We start from the raw sequence: 21,251 nt of genomic DNA on the forward strand, positions 1-21,251 counted from the left end.
AAACTATATATTATCTATCTTACATGTCAGGTCAGTTATTTATGCCATTTAGGTGCCTGATCTTGCCTAAGTAAAAAATTCTCAAGAAACGCCTTGAAGCAGATTCAGTGGTTAATGTTTAGTTTCAGCTGCCCCTATTCCATCACAACTAATGATTATGTTTGATATAATATATATATATATATATTATCCTGACAGGCAAATTCTCATAAACTTGGAGGAGAAGTTAGTTAATTAATTTGAATATGATTTTTGCATTTTAACAACAACTATTCTTGTTGTTTTTTCTTTGCTGATAAAAAGCTATTTTTTGTAAATTTATTGTTTTTTGTGTTACTTATTTATTGTATGAGTAACCAGAATTGATCTAAAGAATTTATTGTAATACTGAAAAACCATCATAATTATTTATGACATTACAGATTTTCCCGACCAATTCACTTAGCATACATACAGTATAAAAATAATTTGAATTGAGTTTATATACATGTAGAAACATAATTATTATTTACTTTTAAAATGTTATATAATTCATGTTTTTTTTTAAGTATTATTTTTTAATCCTACATTTTGGTGTCATGGCAGAATTACTTTATTTATTGTATTTGAATATTGTGCAATAATATAAATGTATATATAAAAGTTAAGAAATACATGTATACCCAATGGCTAAATGGTTAATGTATAGGATATAAAATTAATATGCTGTAAATAATAAACCGTTTGAAGAAAAAGCCATACTATGATAATGTAAGAAAACATTATATCTTTCTCAAGTTTAATAATGCTGCTCATAGAAAAAGAATCTATAAATTTTGACAGTTCAACATCTTATTTTATTTTTTTTTCATTGATTACCTCTTTAATTGTATATTGCACATCAACATTCAATATTAGCACCATGTGCATTTTTTCCCCCAAAAGCCACCCCCCCCCCCCCCTCCCCAAACAACAACAGTATTTGCAAGTCATGTCAGACTTTTCAATTGAGAAAACTATCAAAATAGCATATGGAAGCTAGGTCAGTCAATCTAACTTATTTGCTTGGGCCTAGAATAACACATGGCATGTCCCTGAGGTACATTTTCACCTGTAAAGTGGAAAGTTGACAATTTTGACCCTACTGAAAAAACGTATAGAGGGACACTTTTCGTATACATTCTACGTATATTTATTACCATCACATGAAACAGATTATCATTATTATTATATTGTCATCATTATCATCATCAACAGCATCTTTATTATTATTATTATTATTATTATTATTACAATTGTCATTGTTTTCATCATCATCATCATTATTATTATTATAATTGTGGAAGCTTCCCAGTTATGATACAGAAGTTCAGTGGCTGACACACACAGTGCTCCTGCCTAAAATAATGCACAAATAGAGCAACCTGAGGTCCTCCTCTATCAATAAAGCTTAAAATTTGCCATTTCATGTAATGTTTACAGTAACCTTTTATTTTCACAACTATATTGAAATTATCTTCCTTTATTAAACAAGCAGACATATTTCTACATAATATGCCTCACCCTCCCCCAAATTCCCCCATATTCTACATATCAAAGTTAATTGTTTCTTTTTATGGAATGTTGGTGGTTCTACTCAGGTACCCATCATGCCTGAAAGAATGCACAGAGGGGCACCTAAGGTATTCCTCAACCATTAAAGCAGGAAAGTTGCCATATCACACAGTATAGTGTTGGTGCGGTGTAAAACCCAACCAAACAGAAATAATTATACAATGTATTTATAATTGTTTCTTAGTGCTCAGTTTAAACGAGAAAAAGTTTTTATTTACAAATATTTTGTTAGCACTTTCAAAGATGAATTTCTTCTTATCATATCCATGTATTATTTTTCATATCAAAATTATCTCAAAAGTTTACCTTTCCATTAATTTTTTTCCAGGTTATTTTTTTTGTAGGGCATTTTATTTCTAGGATTACTGATATTTCAACATCAACATCATCAACATCAACATTTTATTTTGAAATAAAGGCCTCCGGCCCAAAATACACAATATAATCAAAACAGAAATACATATTTAGCTGTGTCTACAATATACATTGTTATACATGACATGCTTTCCTATTGATATTAATTATCAACAATTTTCATAATTTCATGAACAAAAAAAGCAATATTCTTTATGTTTTCTTCATTTTTAGTTTTTATCAAATTACAAAAATTATGGAATGTATAATCATGACTGTACCATGGAGATATATAACGTTGTCTTTGTTGGGAAAATCTATTACAAATAAAAAATACATGAAATTCATCTTCGATGAACGAATTGTTATAATTTTGCAGACAGTGTTGGCAAATTCGCTCATTTCTTGGTATACCCAAATGTCGTCCAGTTTCTATATATAATTTATGACAAGAACATCTAAATCTAGATAATGATCTTTTTTCACATAAAATGGCATATCAATAGATAAATACTTTTCAGGATTTAACATAGATTAAAAAAAATTATAGGTGTCACATCAGGATTAATTCTGAATTTCTTCCATCCAATTTTGTGTTTTACAATCAATAATCCATTGTTTAAATTGACAAATAAATAGATTGATATCCCCAATTTCTTGACTTAGCCATACAAAACCAAACCCATAAGTATACAATAAGTTTTTTTTACTGAAGTAGCCCAATTTTTCTTTCCAACATTATCTTGTCTAGTTAACATCAAATAACAATTTCTAGGATATCTAAGTTCTGGAATACAAAGAAGTTTACACCAATATTTGATAACTTGGACATGATACATACATAAAGGCATCCTTCCACATTCTCCCAGTGCAACATTATCATTAACAGAATAATTTACACCTAGAAAATCTTTACAATATTGTGTTTGAACTTGTTCAAGAATTTCGGAGATTTCGCTTCCATAAATTGCGGCACCATAGGTAAGTTAAGGTTTTACCATAGAGTCAAATGATTTAAAATAATCAGAGTGTAAAAACTTTCCAAATTTTTTTTGATATGATTTAATAGCATAAATAGATTTCCTAGCTTGTGCAGCAAGTTTAGTTTTTGCTTTTGTCCAAGATAATTTAGGTGTAAATAAAAGACCCATATATTTGTACATTGGTGTGACATTTACTGAACTGCCGTTGTAAAACCATTTTTCATATGATCTGAGCGGTTATTTCTAGAATAACTTGTTGTTTTTCTATATTTTGTCCCTGGATAACTTGTTTTTTCTAAAATAACTTTATGGTCTTTCCCCTAAGACAGCATATTTTTCAAGGATAACTTATTATATTTTCTAGGATAATTTAAGTTATTTTCACGTTCTATTGTTTTCTGTATTTTCTTTTATAAAGAATGATTTATTTCTAATAATTCTTTTCTGTATCTTCTAGGATATTTCAGTTTTTCTGTGATAACTTTTCTAGAATAATTATACCCCCGCACAACGAAGTTGTAAGGGGGGTATACTGGAATCAGCTTGTCCGTCCGGACGTCTCCCCGTCCGTCCGTCGGTTTTTCCTTGTCCGCCCAATAACTTGAGATTCCTTTGGCCCACAGTCTTCATATTTGGCATGGAGGTTAGTCATGATTAGTAGATGACCCCTATTGATTTTGAGGTCACTGGGTCAAGGTCACATGGACCTTGACTTAAAAAACCTTGTCCGCCCAATAACTTGAAATTCCTTTGACCCACAGTTTTCATATTTGGCATGGAGATTAGTCATGATTAGTAGATGACCCCTATTGATTTTGGGGTCACTGGGTTAAAGGTCAAGGTCATAGGGGCCTTGACTTTAAAAAGCTTGTCAGCCCAATAACTTGAGATTGCTTTGGCCCACAGTCTTCATATTTGGCATGGAGGTTAGTCATGATTAGTAAATGATCCCTATTGATTTTGAGGTCACTGGGTCAAAGGTCACGGTCACAGGGGCCTTCACTTAAAAAGCCTTGTCCGCCCAATAACTTGAGATTCCTTTGACCCACAGTCTTCATATTTGGCATAGAGGTTAGTCATGATTAGTAGATGACTCCTATTGATTTTGAGGTCACTGGGTCGTGTCAAAGGTCAAGGTCACAGGGGCCTTGACTAAAAAAAAGCTTGTCCGCCCAATAACTTGAGATTCCTTTGACCCACAGTCTTCATATTTGGCATGGAGGTTAGTCATGATTAGTAGATGACCCCTATTGTTTTTGAGGTCACTGGGTCAAAGTTCAAGGTCACAGGGGCCTTGACTTAGAAAAAGCTTGTCTGCCCAATAACTTGAGATTCCTTTGCCCCACAGTCTTCATATTTGGCATTGAGGTTAGTCATGAGTAGTAAATGATCCCTATTGATTTTGAGGTCACTGGGTCAAAGGTCAAGGTCACAGGGGCCTTAAATAAAAAAACTTGATTTTAAAATTTTCACATTTGAAGCATGGAGAATGCATATCTTAGCAATGCACTGGCTTAGTAACCTCAGATTTGGCAGGGTGGTTGTCCTTGAGTTCTAAATAGCCACTGTCTGACAAAGTGGTATGCGGGGGTATTCACGCCATGAGAGTGGCAGTTCTAGTTTATTTCTAATCATTCTTTTCTGTATTTTCTAGGATATTTCACTTTTTCTGTGGTAACTTATTTCTAGGATAATTTATTTTGTATCTTTGTTTTCTGTATTTTCTAGGATAACTAACTTTTTCAGTGATAACTTTTTTCTAGATTATTTTATTTTGCATAATTTTTATGACAATCCTATTTACAATCAATGCTTGTTTCTATATGTGTCAATGTTCTGTTATATTGTGGTTTATTATCATAGAATTTTATACTTTTCTTAAGATGTTAGTCTTTATTTATTAAAACAAAATATTTATTGACATAATCTGTGGTTATTTTTTCAACAAAATAAATGAGCCGCATCACGCCAAAACCAACATAATGGGTTTTCGACCAGCATGGATCCAGACTAGCCTGCGCAGTCTGATCAGGATCCAGGCTGTTCGCTATCAGTTTCCTTCTTGTTATAGGGTCTGTAAGCGAATGGCAAGGATCCTGATCAGACTGCGCAGAAGCGCCGACTGGTCTGGATCCATGCTGGTCGCAAACCCATTATATTGGTTTTGTCATGACGCGGCTCATAATTAATGTTTGTATTCAAGTGCTCCTGCTACTGCTGAATATGACAGCATTTCTACTGCAATAATCTGTTCCTGCTGCTTTAAAAGTATTGCATTTTATTGCTGATGCTACACAAGCTGGCAGTTTATTGCTGATGCTACACAAGCTTGCAGTTTAATGCTGATGCTACACTAGCTTGCAGTTTAATGCTGATGCTACACAAGCTTGCAGTTTCTGCTGGTGCTACACTAGCTTGCAGTTTACTGCTGATGCTGCACAAGCTGGCAGTTTATTGCTGATGCTACACTAGCTTGCAGTTGAATGCTGATGCTACACAAGCTTGCATGCAGTTTCTGCTGGTGCTACAAAAGCTGGCATTTTAATGCTGTTGCTACACAAGCTTGCAGTTTAATGTTGATGCTACACAAGCTGGCAGTTTGCTGCTGATGCTACACAAACTTCCCGCTACACAAGCTGGCATTTAAATGATGTTGGTACACAAGCTGGCAGATAAATGCTGATGCTACAAAAGCTGGCAGTTTAATGCTAATGCTACAGAAGCTTGCAGTTTAATGCTGATGCTGCACAAGCATGTAGTTTTCTGCTTATGCAACACAACCTTGCAGTTTTTTGCTGATGCTACACAAGCTTGCAGTTTAATGCTGATCTTATACAAGCTGGCAGTTTAACGCTGATTGTTCACAAGCTGGTAGTTTAATGCTGATGCTACACAAGCTGGTAGTTTAATGCTGATGCTACACAAGCTGGTAGTTTAATGCTGATGCTACACAAGCTGGCAGTTTAATGCTGATGCTACACAAGCTGGCAGTTTAATGCTGATGCTACACAAGCTGGCAGTTTAATGCTGATGCTATACAAGCTTGCAGTTTATTGCTGATGCTACACAAGCTGGTAGTTTAATGCTGATGCTACACACGCATGCAGTTTTCTGCTGATGCTACACAAGCTTGCAGGTTACTGCTGATGCTGCACAAGCTTGCAGTTTAATGCTGATGCTATTCAAGCTGGTAGTTTAATGCTGATGCTACACAAGCTTTCAGTTTATTGCTGATGCTACACAAGCTTGCAGTTTAATTCTGATGCTACACAAGCATGCAGTTTTCTGCTGTTGCTACACAAGTTTGTAGGTTACTGCTGATGCTGCACAAGCTGGTTGTTTACTGCTGATGCTACACTAGCTTGCAGTTGAATGCTGATGCTACACAAGCTTGCATGCAGTTTCTGCTGGTGCTACAAAAGCTGGCATTTTAATGCTGTTGATACACAAGCTTGCAGTTTAATGTTGATGCTACACAAGCTGGCAGTTTGCTGCTGATGCTACACAAACTTCCTGCTACACAAGCTGGCATTTAAATGATGTTGGTACACAAGCTGGCAGATAAATGCTGATGCTACAAAAGCTGGCAGTTTAATGCTAATGCTACAGAAGCTTGCAGTTTAATGCTGATGCTGCACAAGCATGTAGTTTTCTGCTTATGCAACACAACCTTGCAGTTTTTTGCTGATGCTACACAAGCTTGCAGTTTAATGCTGATCTTATACAAGCTGGCAGTTTAACGCTGATTGTTCACAAGCTGGTAGTTTAATGCTGATGCTATACAAGCTTGCAGTTTATTGCTGATGCTACACAAGCTGGTAGTTTAATGCTGATGCTACACACGCTTGCAGTTTAATGCTGATGCTACACAAGATGGCATTTTAATGCTGATGCTACACAAGCTGGCATTTTAATGCTGATGCTATACAAGCTTGCAGTTTATTGCTGATGCTACACAAGCTGGTAGTTTAATGCTGATGCTACACACGCATGCAGTTTTCTGCTGATGCTACACAAGCTTGCAGGTTACAGCTGATGCTGCACAAGCTTGCAGTTTAATGCTGATGCTATTCAAGCTGGTAGTTTAATGCTGATGCTACACAAGCTTTCAGTTTATTGCTGATGCTACACAAGCTTGCAGTTTAATTCTGATGCTACACAAGCATGCAGTTTTCTGCTGGTGCTACACAAGTTTGCAGGTTACTGCTGATGCTGCACAAGCTGGTTGTTTACTGCTGATGCTACACAAGCTTGCAGGTTACTGCTGATGCTACACAAGCTGGTGGTTTACTGCTGATGCTACACAAGCTGGTGGTATACTACTGATGCTACACAAGCTGGCAGTTTACTGCTGATGCTACACAAAAAGGCATTTTAATGCTGATGATACACAAGCTGAAAGCTAATGCTGTTGCTAGTTAAGCTAACAGTTTACTGAAAATGCTGGCAGTTTACTACTTATCCTTGCAGTCAAATGGCAACCAAAAAAATGTGACAAATGCTACTTGCAATGAGACCTCTCCTTACCGCTAACAATGCTGTTACTCATACTGCACTTGTTACTTATTTTGCTGGCAATTAACATTCTGCCTCTCGTTCTGTAACTGAAAAATTAGTTGATATTCGTCATAATGAACCAAATTCTTTTATTCTCATTGAATAAACCACATGAGGAAACTATCAGCTAGTTTACTAAGTTCGGTAGTTCTGTAAAAGTTGTTTCCTGCTGTGATGATTAACATGATATTCTCCATCAGTCAACAGCAACAAGAGGAGTGGTGGCCTAAATGTTAAGGTGTCTGCTTCTTGACCCAGGGAACAAGGGTTCGAGACCAACTTGGGTCACGACTATTTTCTTCATATGACACCAGTTCTGTTTGGTTCCGGGAAGCGGACTCGAAAGTGATTTAACTTGTTTTGCAATCGAGCTTAAATAAATATGTTTAAAACTAATCTATCAACACGCAACCATACTGCAGTTAGGGTTGATTTAGTATTTTCAATACTTAATATTTGTTATGTGTTCTTCAAATGCAATATATACAAATTTCAAGATAATATTTATCTAAATTCAACATATATCCTTATGTTCAAGGACCTTGGATTGTAAGGAAGTATGTAATAACCGCATCTGAAGCTCATCGATAATTGACAAGTAGATCTATCCGTAGATATGATAATCAGTTATTGCTGAGCATTATACTATAGTGTATTAAACATTAAAGGGACCTGTTACTAGTGTATTTATCATTAAAGGGACTCTCCTTAGGTTTTATGACATGACGGGACAGGATATGAATGTTCCATAGGCCAATATTTGTGTGCAAAATTTTACCGTTTTCCAGAATAAATATTCTAATTGTGACTCAAAATTAAAGAACGCTTCTCACTCGAATAGCTCAAAAATAAGATTTTCAATTTATTTCTAAGTATACATGTATTTCTTAATAATCTGTTGTATAGACCTTTTTACTTTCTGTTTTAAGTGACCTTGCTGATGAAGAAATTCAAATTTCATGTTTTAATTTTTTTTATGCTTTCAAAGAAAAAAGGAATCAATTATTAAATTGTCAGATTTGAAAAGAAATACGTATTAAAAATTTAAGAAATGTGCCAATGTCCTAATCCACATAGCCCTTAACCACGTGGATTAGACGCTATGATCTGATATTATCCCCTACCGCTATCCCCCCTCCCCCACCCTCCAGTCCCTGCTACAACCCCAAAAATATAAATAAATTCATTAAAAGTCACAACAATAATATTACAGTGTGTTCCCTGGCTGTATTTTTTTTTATAAAAAATAAGCTTTATTACAAAGAAGTAATTAATGAACGAACTTGTGGATCCACACCAATTATTCTTTTTTGTGGTAGACATACAAGGAATTTGGGTTTTTTTCTTAAAGTCTTCAAGTCAAACAACACATATTTACCATTTGGTATGTATAGCCTTTGAAAAATCTGTATTGCACGTGTAAAAACATGTTTTAAGCGACCGTGCTCTGGGACGCAATACACCCATATATTTTATTATCTAAATTAAATTTTATTATTTCAACACCGGAACAATTACGACACTGGCGATTTTAATACCGTGTCATTTCAAGGAGATACACACATTTAAAATTTGAGTACACTCTGTACCTCGGACAATTGAAATATACTCAAAATCATTGATAACAATCATATTTTCGGATGTGACATCTTTTAACCAATTTTGTTCCAGGATATGAAATATAGCGTGAGTGATTACTGTTTAAGTTTCGTCCCTTATCACTTTGACACTGCTTTTAACTTCTCGACAAATCAATTGTCTGATTTATTGGTTTTGTCGATTAAGACGAAGCTTGCGGATATTCGAACATTTCACCTCCTTTATAAGGAAACTCGTTCATGAATACACTGCCACTTGGATAGGAGTATTACAATGGTAAGTACAGATTAGTCGTTAACCTCGTGCAATTTACTAATTTATTCTGATCAAACTGATTCAAATAGGTGAACCGAGTTAGTACATATATTACAGAATTTTGTTCAATTATTAGAAACTTTACGTTGTAGTACAATATTATTTCTAGTTTTACAGAATTTCGTTAAATTATTAGAAACTTTACGTTGAAAGAAAGCATAATCAATTTAAAATCAGTGAATTTCATCTGAAGAATATATAAAACTTTACAAAGCGTTACTAACGTTTAATGAAAAGTTGTAGATGAAAATTTACAACATGTTCTCTTATATATCCACGAAATAACATTTGTAGATTACATTTTTTGAAATTGTTATCTAGAACAGAATTTTTCATAGTTTGAGTGAATAGTGTGCCTATGTCAATAACTACGTATTTTGAAAATACAAAATAGAATCTCACTTATAATTATTAGTTTATGTAATGAAATTATCAATGAATTGTTTTATTAAGTTCAACTTGCTTAGCGTAATTGTCAATATTTTTTTAGATTTGTTATATAAATCAATTACTAATTAAAATTACTAATTGACACCGGTTAAATCTACATGAAACGTGTGTTACCAAATTTTGCAAACATTTAAACTTAAAATACATATATGAAAATAAATGTACATACTAGTAATCATACAGATAATAAAATTATATATTAATACATACATGTAAATATATATGTAGTATATATTACTATTCCTAGCGATCATCATATTTCTAATAAAGGAATTATGGCTATTTTGACACTTTTTATTTTTTTAAAAATGAGAATAATCAGTGACTCGACCTCGCTCATTTCATTTGTTTGTTCTTTGCATGTTAGAAAATGATAGAGATCCTTACAAATGTGTATTGATCTGGAAGAATGCTGCTTTACGAAACGAAACGAAAATGAAAGAAAATGATATAAAATTTTCAAAAATCAACCTCATTGGTAATAACACTGTATTTTTTCTATAAAAGGTGAAGTCAATTTTGATTCTTCTTGTCGTCTGCATCGGGGTTAGCCTCGCTTTGAAGTCATGGGAACTTCCGAATATGAACTTACTTCCGCTTGTCCGGAAAGAGTTGGACGGAGATTGGATGGTTTTCAAAAAGGCATACAACAAAACTTATGCAGATGCCAATGATGAAATCAGAAGGTAAATTTTACACTGTTGATATAAAAAAAATCAATGTTTGCACTCAAAGAATTCTAGATAAAATATGATATCGTTATAAGAAAGAATAGATATAAATCTATTACATATAAAGCTTTTTATGACAAAAATACAGGCTCATCATGCAAGAACAGGGCTAGAAATTTGAAAAAAAAAAAACGAACAAAAAACAAAAATGATTTAGTTTCTATGTGAAATTCAGTGGAAAAATCATAAAAAAGGATTTAGTTTCTGTGTATTAAATTTATATGAATTTATTTTAGTTCGATTGTATTGGAAGCTGTTAGCTTATTGACCACTCACGGATCCGTTCCTGGAACCAATCTATACTATTATAGCAATGAATGTAAAGTTTCATGCTCAAGGAAACAATGGCTTGCCCCCGACGGGATTTGAACCCATGCAGCCAGCAATCCTTAAATTACTTGTCCGACACGTTGACCACTCGGCGTTGCCACCATTCATTGATGGTGCACTGTTACTATACGTATATAATTCTATGGTTGTAAACAAAAAAAAAACAATGCGTGAAAGAATTTTTCTCAGAAATAAATATTAATAGCAACTAGGAATATTATCAAGAAACATACAAAGTATCGTTTTATTATTATTTTTTTCTAGGCGCCTTTATTGGGAGGATACGGTTCAATTCATCCGTGAACATAACCTGAAATATGACAGAGGAGAGGTTACCTCCGAACTGGGAGAAAATGATTTTGCCGACATGGTAAGTGTTTGATGATATATACGCCCAGGCAAATCATACCTATATAAAAATTGATATCATATTTATATGTAAAAAGAACATATCATATCTTAAATGTAACAAAGCACATGTCATGAACTTGTATCATATGTAACAGTGCGCATATCATTTCTAACATGTAACAGAACATATATTATATCTTATGTGTACTAGACATCGTATCTTATATATGTAATTGAGAGCATTCTTAAATGTAATAGAGAGCATATCATAAATTTTATGTAATGGAGAGCACATCTTATATGTAATAGAGCGCGTATCATTTCTTACATGTCACATAGCGCATATCATATCTTAAAAGTAATAAAGAGCATATATCATACATGTAATAGAGAGTACGTATATCTTATATGTAATAGAGAGCATATCTTATATGTTATAAAGGGCACATCTGCATATCTTATATGTTATTGAGTGCATATCATATACTTCATGTAATGGGGAGCATATGAGCGCATATCATGTTTTATAAACACTGCCATGGAGAGCACTGATACATTGTTTCTGGTTTATTTGTTAAAATTTAATAATATTCGGTTCATAAAAAAGTCAGTGTTTACAGAGAGTTTGTCTATGATATATAACCAAAGCCCTTTTTTATAATGTCATAACATAAAAAAACAATAATCAATATATCTTTCACAAAGTTTTTCGTACATGGAAAAATATAAATGATTTATAGGCGGAAGATGAATTTGAGAAAATATACCTAAGTGGTCTTATCCTACCGGAAAAGAGGAAGAATATCCCGAACCACCTGCCGAGCTGGACCCGGATACGCCCCTCGAGATGGACTGGAGGTCAAGAGGACTTGTTTCTCCTGTGAAAAATCAGGTAACAATCGTGACTTCTCGGCCCTCTCCGTCATTTTCCGGTACTACGCCTCTTTACAGTTAATTTTGGTACAAATGCGAATGAATACAAGATGGAAACTGCTAGTGAAAAACTGTGGAAAAAAGTAATGAGTGTGCCGAAATACCTATATCTAGAGAAAAAAGAAATCATAACACATTGCATAGGATGACATTTATTTGCAGGACCTTCTATAAAGGTTTCTGCAAGGTTTAAAACCAATGAATAGAAAAAAGCATGTTAGCCGGCCCCATTTTTCTATTTTCTATTCATTATATTAAAAACGTCTTTCACTTTTATTTTTGTCACGTAATAGCGTTATTTGGCTATATTGCTGTATATACTAGAACCAGAATTAGATTAACTAAAGCGGAAAATGATTTGCCACCGATATATACACCTTTTCACAATACATATTTCCATAGAAACGGAAGTACATTTCGCGCATGCGCATTCTAGGACAAAATATCAATAACGATAGAATGAAGATCCAAACATGGCAACTGTACAAGTCCGTTAAAGAAATTCAACCATTTAAGAGTAAATTGAACACAAAAATGTGACGATGCATACTTTTAAAATAAGTGATCAAAAGTTGCATGTTTTTCTTTTAAATGAAAAAAGAATGACACGCATATTGTAAATTTTATATTTTTTGGCTAAAAACAATAAAAAAAATCCACGACTTTGGGTATAGAAACTGAATTTGTTTTCAGGGTTCATGCGGATCATGCTGGGCTTTTTCGGCACTTGGGGCGTTGGAAGGGCAAGATAAGAAAAGACATGGAGGTAGCATTAAAGATTTGTCTGAACAAAACCTCGTTGATTGCGCAAATAGTGCTTATGGTAACTATTCATACAATAACACATATTAATGCACATTTATTTATAGATGCGACTGCTGTCGTAAGTCAGGCTTGTCGCATGGCGAAGCGTCGAAAAAATGAGTTAAAAGTTGCAAAATTTTGCACGTGAACCAGACATTAATCCTCTGAATAATCTTTTACTAGTTTTTCTATCATAAGAAATTGAAATGATATAACACCAAAGTTAGGGGGGAATAGCTTTTTTAAATAAAGAAAACTTCAAGAAAATTTTATGAATTATAAACGCAAGAATGTCAGAATGTCACCGTTGGTATTTTAGGTAATTATGGTTGCCGTGGTGGATGGATGAACAATGCTTTTAAATACATCACAGTTAAACATGGCGTAGATACAGAGCGATGCTATCCATACGCTGCACGGGTGAGTATAAAATACAGAACGGGGGTGGTGGTGGTAGTTTTCACTCCGGATCACGGCAGTAAGCCACATAATATTTAATTTACCAGAGCACTATTAAGCCACCGCATCGTTCGTGTGCAGTTTACAAGTTGCTTTCATTTTTGCAAGGAACTATAATGTATGTCCATGTCAGAGCAGAGATTCAGTGCAGATTTCATGAACAAACACGACGAATGTGACCTGCACTGTCCGGGAATCGCACCGGGTCGTCCGATTCCGGGGTCGAGTTAACCGGGCGGCTCTTTATGTGGTACATATTCAAGTGTGATACATGTAACATGTAATTTTTTTACCGCCACAGTTAAACTTGGTGGCGGGTTCTAATATCAGTTCTAATATGATTTTACAACTTTGAAGTTGCATGCCTCCAGATGAGGCCAAAACAATCAAGAAAATCAAACTTCAAAAAATGTGCTAAGTCACAAAAAAAATCAAAAAAAATAAATATTTACAGCTCAAGTTATAATTTAGATGTTACATGCAATAAATGACTGGTTTTGCAGTATTTACGTATTACCATATTTCTACAGCGTGACTAACGCATTACATATGCTTTTTCGCATACTTTACATTTACTCATCTTTAGAAATTTTCGTGAATTGAAAGTGCTGTTTACAATGTATATATTACTTTGTTTGTTCACCTGAAAATATTTTACTGTTTAATACATTTTAAAAATGTTCATGAAAATTAGCATGAATCTGGAGTGATGCTGCTTGAAGATGTTCGTTTAATTCTGGTATTGTAATCGAATACTGTAAATAACACCATAGTTTCAAATGAAGCAAATTCTAATTTTGAACATGACATATATTCTTAATAGAATAATGAATCGCATAGAGTTGGCGTTTTCAAATTTTCGGCCCTTTCCGTCAGTCCTCGGCCCTTTCCGTCAGTCTTCGGATAATCGTGGAGATGTTGTAATTAATACCCCGGTCACATATTCACGGAATAAGCCCACGGAAGAGCCACGGATTAATTCCGGCATCGTCCGTAGCTACCCGTACTGGTCAGTAGCTCTCCGTATTGTAACCGTAATCAATCGTAGTAGTCCTGGTATATCCGTAGCGATCCTTGACAATTTTTGAACATGCACAAAAATTTGCTACGGAAAAATCAACCGTAGCGTATCCCTGCTAGTCCGTATTAAAACGTACCGATACTTACTGGTCCGTACGAAAACCGTACTAGTCCGTACTGATTCGTAGCCCACAAACTTGTCAAGGATTTCCACGGTTTGTTACGGATAACCTACGTTTAAGCTACGGTTTTAATACGGATTAATACGGAAAGCCACGATCGTAATACGTTGTACTACGGAGAAGCAGGGATTAGCACGGTCTTATACGGTTTATTGCGTTGCAACACGGACTTGTACGGTCCACCACTGTTTAGAACGGATGAATTAAGTATCATGTACTTTCCAAGGGTACTATCTTCTTGTTAAAAACAGACATATTTGCGGGAACATTCAATAAATGATAATTGCCATTTACTGGCTGCAATTTTATATTGAAATGGCTCAGAATGCGCAGGCAGTGGTCGAGCTGCTAGATGACATGCATAGAGGTAAAATATATTAATATCGTACTACAATTCTTAAGTAATAGAGTAATAACATTTAATGTTACACATTTTACAAACATTGGATCGTGAAATTTGAGTAAATATGTACATAAAACGAAGTGTCTTATAAGCCTTGGACACTGACCCTTGAGTTATAAGAAGATTAATTAACAAGCTTTTTTACATATTTTTAAAACATAAACATTCACGATAATAAATATTATTGTAAAAAAACGGCACATTTTAAAATTAAAAGAGAAGCAGTTTTGATCAACACTTTTTTTAATGATTACTAGTCCATATCTAATCAGGTAAGAGAGGACAGGCAAGATGGTGGACTGGAGATGGGCTTTTACGAAGACCCCTTCATGTTTAGTATGAGGCTCTCATGGCCGAACTTGTTGAGGACCCAGCGTCCTTCAAGAAATTCACTTTTATCGGACCTGATGTGTTCTCGGGGTCAGACGCGATCAGGCCGAATCCTCTCCGCCGAAATCATTAAACTCTGCAATTCGTTTTCCAGGAGTTCTTTTTTTGTGGGGCATTTATGCAAGAGATTGTGGACGGATGTATTAGGTCCGTATAGATCCGTGGCATTTGTTCTTCTCCGTATCAATTCGTTCTTCTCCGTATCAGACCGTACTTATTCGTACTAACCCTGCTTATACCGTAGCAGACCGTAGTGTATCCGTAGTGCGTCCGTCCTAATTCGTGCCGCTCCGCATCAAACCGTGTCCCGGTCCGTAACAATCCGTTCTCTCCGGGGGATTTTTGGTGTAAATCCGTCGGACTCCGTACTTTATACCGTTGTGTGTCCGTACTGGAACCGTAGCGGACTACGGAATTTCACATTTCCGTAGTAATCCGCTGAACGTTAGACCGTAGCTTTTCCGGGCTTATCCGTGAAATGGACCCGGGGTTTTTATATAGCAATGTTTTGATGGGAAGTGAGCTCTTTATTATTATGTCATGTAGTTGACATAGTGGGGTCATGGTCTCCTGATATTAAGCTATTAATATTATGTGTTTAATATGATAATACATCAAGGTCTGGATACTAACGTATGTTTTCAGTAAAAAAAATCACACGCGCCATTGATCTATACAGTAGACCTTCAACTTATAGTTGTAAGCTTGAATCTCGCCATCAGAATCATAATGCATAGTTTCAGTATAGTCTTAAAAACATCGAAAATCATCAACATATGAGCCGCGTCACAACAAAACCAACATAATGGGTTTGCGACCAGCATGGATCCAGACCAGCCTGCGCATCCGCGCAGTCTGATCAGGATCCATTCCGTTCGCTTACAAACCCTATAGCAAGTAGAGAAACTGATAGCGAACAGCATGGATCCTGATCAGACTGCGCGGATGCGCAGGCTGGTCTGGATCTATGCTGGTCGCAAACCCATTATGTTGGTTTTGTCGTGACACGGCTCATATCAATATTATTATTAAGTTAATATAGAATTCTATCTGTTTCAGGACCAGTCGTGCAGGTTCCGTTCTAGTTGTAAAACAGCCAGGATTAGCGGCGCTAGAAACGTTGCCAAGTCGGAGACAGCACTTCAAAACTCTCTTGCATCCGTTGGACCTATTGCTATTGCCATGGACGTGAACAACCGTGAATTCTGGTAAGCATTATTTCCATGGATGAAGGTAGCCCTGCAAGGAAAAGGCTATTTGTAACCTTATATAGTCAGTAACATAGAAGTAAAAATGACCAGATTGATAAAAAAACCTGTGTTCATCTTAAATGTGTCAAAAACCAAAAATAAAGGTGAAAAATGAGCCCCATTAAAAAACAAACTATTTTAAGTTTATATGGGGGCTTATATTTCCTCCCTTTTTCCCATTCATTTAAGATGAACACGTTTTTTTTATCAATCTGGTAATATTTTTTCTTCCCAGGTCCGATATACTATAGTGCCTGTGGTCAGTGATATAAAACAAAACAAAATTAGATATGCAAATGACTTTTTTGAGGCACTGGTATATCATTTTAACATTTTGTTTTGAATAGTAGTTAATAGCAACTAACCTTTTTTTCTTGTCAAATCAACATAACAACTAGAACATGGAGTGGACTTAATACTGTCTATATTATCATCACCGCAGAATGGAAGGTGTAATGATTATCTCCGACCCCCCTATCCCGACCCCCTCCATTTATCCCGCGCCTTTAGCTTGAGTTCCAGTGGAATGATGCATTTTATCTCTTACAAAAGAAAAATGAAGTTGTAATTTGATTTTTGTACAGGTATTACAAAAGAGGGATTCATTACGCCTCAAGATGTAACGGTAACCGACCAAACCACGCCATGCTGGCTGTAGGATATGGCTCTAGTGGTGGCAGACAGTACTGGATCATCAAAAACAGGTAATAGCTCGACTTTTTTTTTAAATAAAAAAATAAAATAAATTTATTTTGCCGTTGTCTTCCGCAAACTTTAACCTTTATCTTGAACAAATTTAGATATGCCCCCGCCTCCCATAATGCAAAATTGGGGGGGGGGGGGAAAGATATTTTCTACATGTGTTACCATCAAGTCTAGAAATGGAAAAGACCAGCGTGCTGTCGATCTGCTTGCTTTTATTTGTATATATATACACATGCATATTTTTATAAAGAGATCAGGGGAAAGTCTACATTAAAATGAGGAAACTTCCTAAAATCGAACCTAATACCATCCTTTACGGGTCTTTAGGAAACGTCTGCCAAAAAGGGCGGGAGTCAATACATTTTCAGTTGACATGCCTAACAAAAAAAACTAAGAAAGTGTTAAGTACAATTTATATGTTTTGGGACAGAAAATGTTAAAAATATGTTGATAAAAACTGCCAGGTCTGGAAATGAACAAAATACTTATGCAGCCCAACATAATCTATGGATAAATAATAAATATGCAGCACAGTAATTCTATATTTTGCATAACGAGGCTTGCAAGGTAGTGGCCGGGTTTAGGTACCATTAAAAATTATCAATTTTGCAATAAATATTTCTTCGTTTATCATAAAATTGCCAAATGCTATGTATATCCCAGACCCCCTGTCCATGGTGTGTATATGATCAAAATTGTATGATACATGCCCCTGACTTGTTTGTAAGGGATAGTTTCTTGTTTGAAAGGTGAAACTATATTTCTCATATATTATTATTTCAGCTGGGGCACAGGATGGGGAGACAGGGGATATGTTTTCTCAGCTAAGGGTAGAGGAGACACGTGCGGTATTTCCAAATGGGCAAGTTACCCCGCCTCCGTGTAAACAGGCCATGAGTGATCAGAAAATACATTATCATGTGGACAGGGTCTGAAATTGTGTAAAACCTTAGAAAAAAAACGCATTTTTTTTGGTTTATTTCAATATTCAACTCATCATATGTTACATGTAACTTGTACTTGTTTATGTTTTCAATAATATGCTATCAAAACAGGCAACAAGAGTAACCACCAAAATATTTTCTCTGTATAAAATCTTGTTAGCAAACTGGTCTGTTTGTATTTTTCCTAGTAAATATAAATAATATATATAAATCATGTTGTACATGTATTTATGAAATATATGACTTCCTTGATTGAAAATAAAAGGAATGATGTAATTTAACCTCGTGTTGTTGTTTACTTACCTTCATTTTCAGCAAATAAAATCTTTGAACGATAGTTAAAACTATATTACACCAAGGTTAAGAAGAGAAATTACTTCTTAACATTTTTTTTTCATTTTAAGTTATTTGCACTCACAAAGATATATTTTTTGACCGTATACTATTGTTTTCACATTGTCCTCTTGCTATGTCACGGGTAGATATCATCCTTTTGTCCATGGAGCTTTACCATTGGTTTAAATATATATATATAGTTAAGCTCGATAAGTTCGACAAGTTCTTGCAACGTATATTAATAACTTTCAAGTCCGTTTCTTGGAACCAACCAGTACTGGTGTCATATGAAGAAATATTGTCGTGACCCGATTATGGCTCGAACATTTACTCCCTTGGTTGTGAGGCAGATACTTTAACCACTAAGCCATTATAATCCCCATGGACCTTTACAATGGAGTTTTACCTCTGTAATAAAAGTCACATGAAATAACTCAATTTATTATACAATAGTATCCAAATTGTTTTTGTTCTGCCTCGTAAAAGTGAATAAACAAAACACAATTACTATCAGACAGTTTAACCAGCTTTATTCAATATCTTTATACGTATGTGTGCGTGTGTGTGATAAAGGAATGTTGTGGCTTTATAGACGTCTACAGCCAAATCTTTTACAAAATTTACAAATGGCGGTGCCACACCGCTTAAACACGAGAACGTAACTAAATCAAACACGACTCTCACTGTAGCGTTATCGACTCATAGTATCGTCCTCAAAAACATCGTCCCAAAACTGACGATACAACACATTCCCCGTCTGTTATTATAAAATAATAACACTAATAACCCTATATCAACACTTACAACATTATATTTATAACACTATACCTGTTATTATAAAAAAAATAGCACTAAGTTTACAAAAGTCTAATACTGAAAATAAAGGTTGAAGAAATATATCCTGAAAAAACTTCAGACATATATAAGTCTAGTAATTAGTATTGACTAGAAATCTTAATGATAATAAAAAGTAAAATAACAAAACAAAATGGAGGTTTCCAAAACCTATCACTTGAAATTTAATATTGAGATTCTATAAGTCAAAGCTTAGAATAGGCAATTCACAAAAAATTTAAATATTCTCTTCCATAATATTCAATAACTAGTTTAAGATCTTTACAGAATTCAAACAGGAAACGGGAGGTCGAGGGTATGATTCCCTCTGAAGCCTACAATAATTACTTAACGACATTTTGAAGAAAAATATACAAAGAAAGTTAAACGTAATGTATTACATTAAACAGTACAAGAAACAATATCCTTACATTACACATAGCTATACAAATAGCTTTATATTACTTCCTGACAAGTAACACCAAATTAACAATTGGTCTAGTATAACAAACTTTCTTTCCTTCTTTCACAATACAAATTTCAACTTTGCGGACTCTACCGTCTTTACTCGGAAAAGTACGTACAACTCTTCCCATAGGCCAATAGTTGCGTGCTACTTCAGCATCCTTAAGTAATACAATGTCATCAACTTTTAATGGTTCTTGCTCTTGAACCCATTTATGCCTAACTTGAAGAGTTTGGAGATATTCTCGTCTCCAGCGTAACCAAAATTGATTGGCTAAAATATTGGACTTGTTTCCACTGATTTCTATATAGATCTTTAGTCTCTATATTGCCGAGGGGTGATTGGTCAGATTCTAACTTCTGTGTTAACAAAGCAGAGGGACTCAATATATCTGGAACTTCGGGATCGTAAGACACTGGAACAATTGGACGGGCATTTACAATAGCTGATACCTCTGCCATTAAAGTTACAATGACGTCATGAGTCAAGGTTTTGACATTTAATAGCATAGCGTCTAGTATTCTGCGAGCAACACCTATGAGGCGCTCCCAAGTACCTCCCATATGAGAGCTATGAGGGCTATTAAATTCCCAAACTGAACCAGATTTCTGTAAGAAACTCTGAACATGTTCATCTTCAACATTAATTGCACTGGCTTGAATGTTATCAATTGCCCAATGAAATTTGTACCACGATCAGATCTATAAACCTTAACTTTCCCACGTATAGAAACAAATCTCCTAAGGGCGTTAGTAAATGCAGAGGAAGATAAATCTTCGATAACCTCTATGTGCACTGCCCGAATAGTCAAGCAAGTGAATAAAACAGCCCAACGTTTTGAAAGAGCTTGTCCACCTCTAGTACGTCTTGAAACAATCTGCCACGGTCCAAACACATCAACCCCGACATAACTGAAAGGAGATGATTGAACTACACGTTCAATGGGTAGGTCTGACATCTTTTGGCATAAAAATTTCCCCCTTAATTTTTTACAGATCACACATTTGTGAATGACAGAAGAAACTAATCGCTTAGCTCCAATAATCCAGAAACCTGCCGACCTAAGGGCTCCTTCAGTAATCTGTCGGCCCTGATGCACAACCGACTCATGGTAAATGTTTTTACCAATAATTCAGCTACAGGATGCTTTTTGGGCAAGATAATAGGACTCTTTTCTACTTGAGACAACTGACTTCTGCACAAACGTCCACCAACATGTAACAAAACCATCACTGCTTAATACCGGGTCAAGGGATAAAATG

General features: G+C 35.1%; 1 long non-coding RNA gene and 1 pseudogene across 1 annotated transcript; both read left to right on the forward strand.

The window, feature by feature from the left end:
* Window positions 1-3,174: 3,174 nt before the first annotated feature.
* Window positions 3,175-4,856, forward strand: LOC132720347 (uncharacterized). Its single transcript, XR_009624331.1, has 2 exons — window positions 3,175-3,910; window positions 4,061-4,856. It is a non-coding gene; the product is annotated as an uncharacterized LOC132720347 (long non-coding RNA).
* Window positions 4,857-9,225: 4,369 nt separating this feature from the next.
* On the forward strand, window positions 9,226-18,431 carry LOC132720354 (procathepsin L-like; annotated as a pseudogene).
* The last annotated feature ends 2,820 nt before the right edge of the window (window positions 18,432-21,251 follow it).

This window comes from Ruditapes philippinarum, unplaced genomic scaffold, assembly GCF_026571515.1.
Source record: "Ruditapes philippinarum isolate M1 unplaced genomic scaffold, ASM2657151v2 ctg1747_1_1_1_1, whole genome shotgun sequence".
Taxonomy (NCBI): domain Eukaryota; kingdom Metazoa; phylum Mollusca; class Bivalvia; order Venerida; family Veneridae; genus Ruditapes; species Ruditapes philippinarum.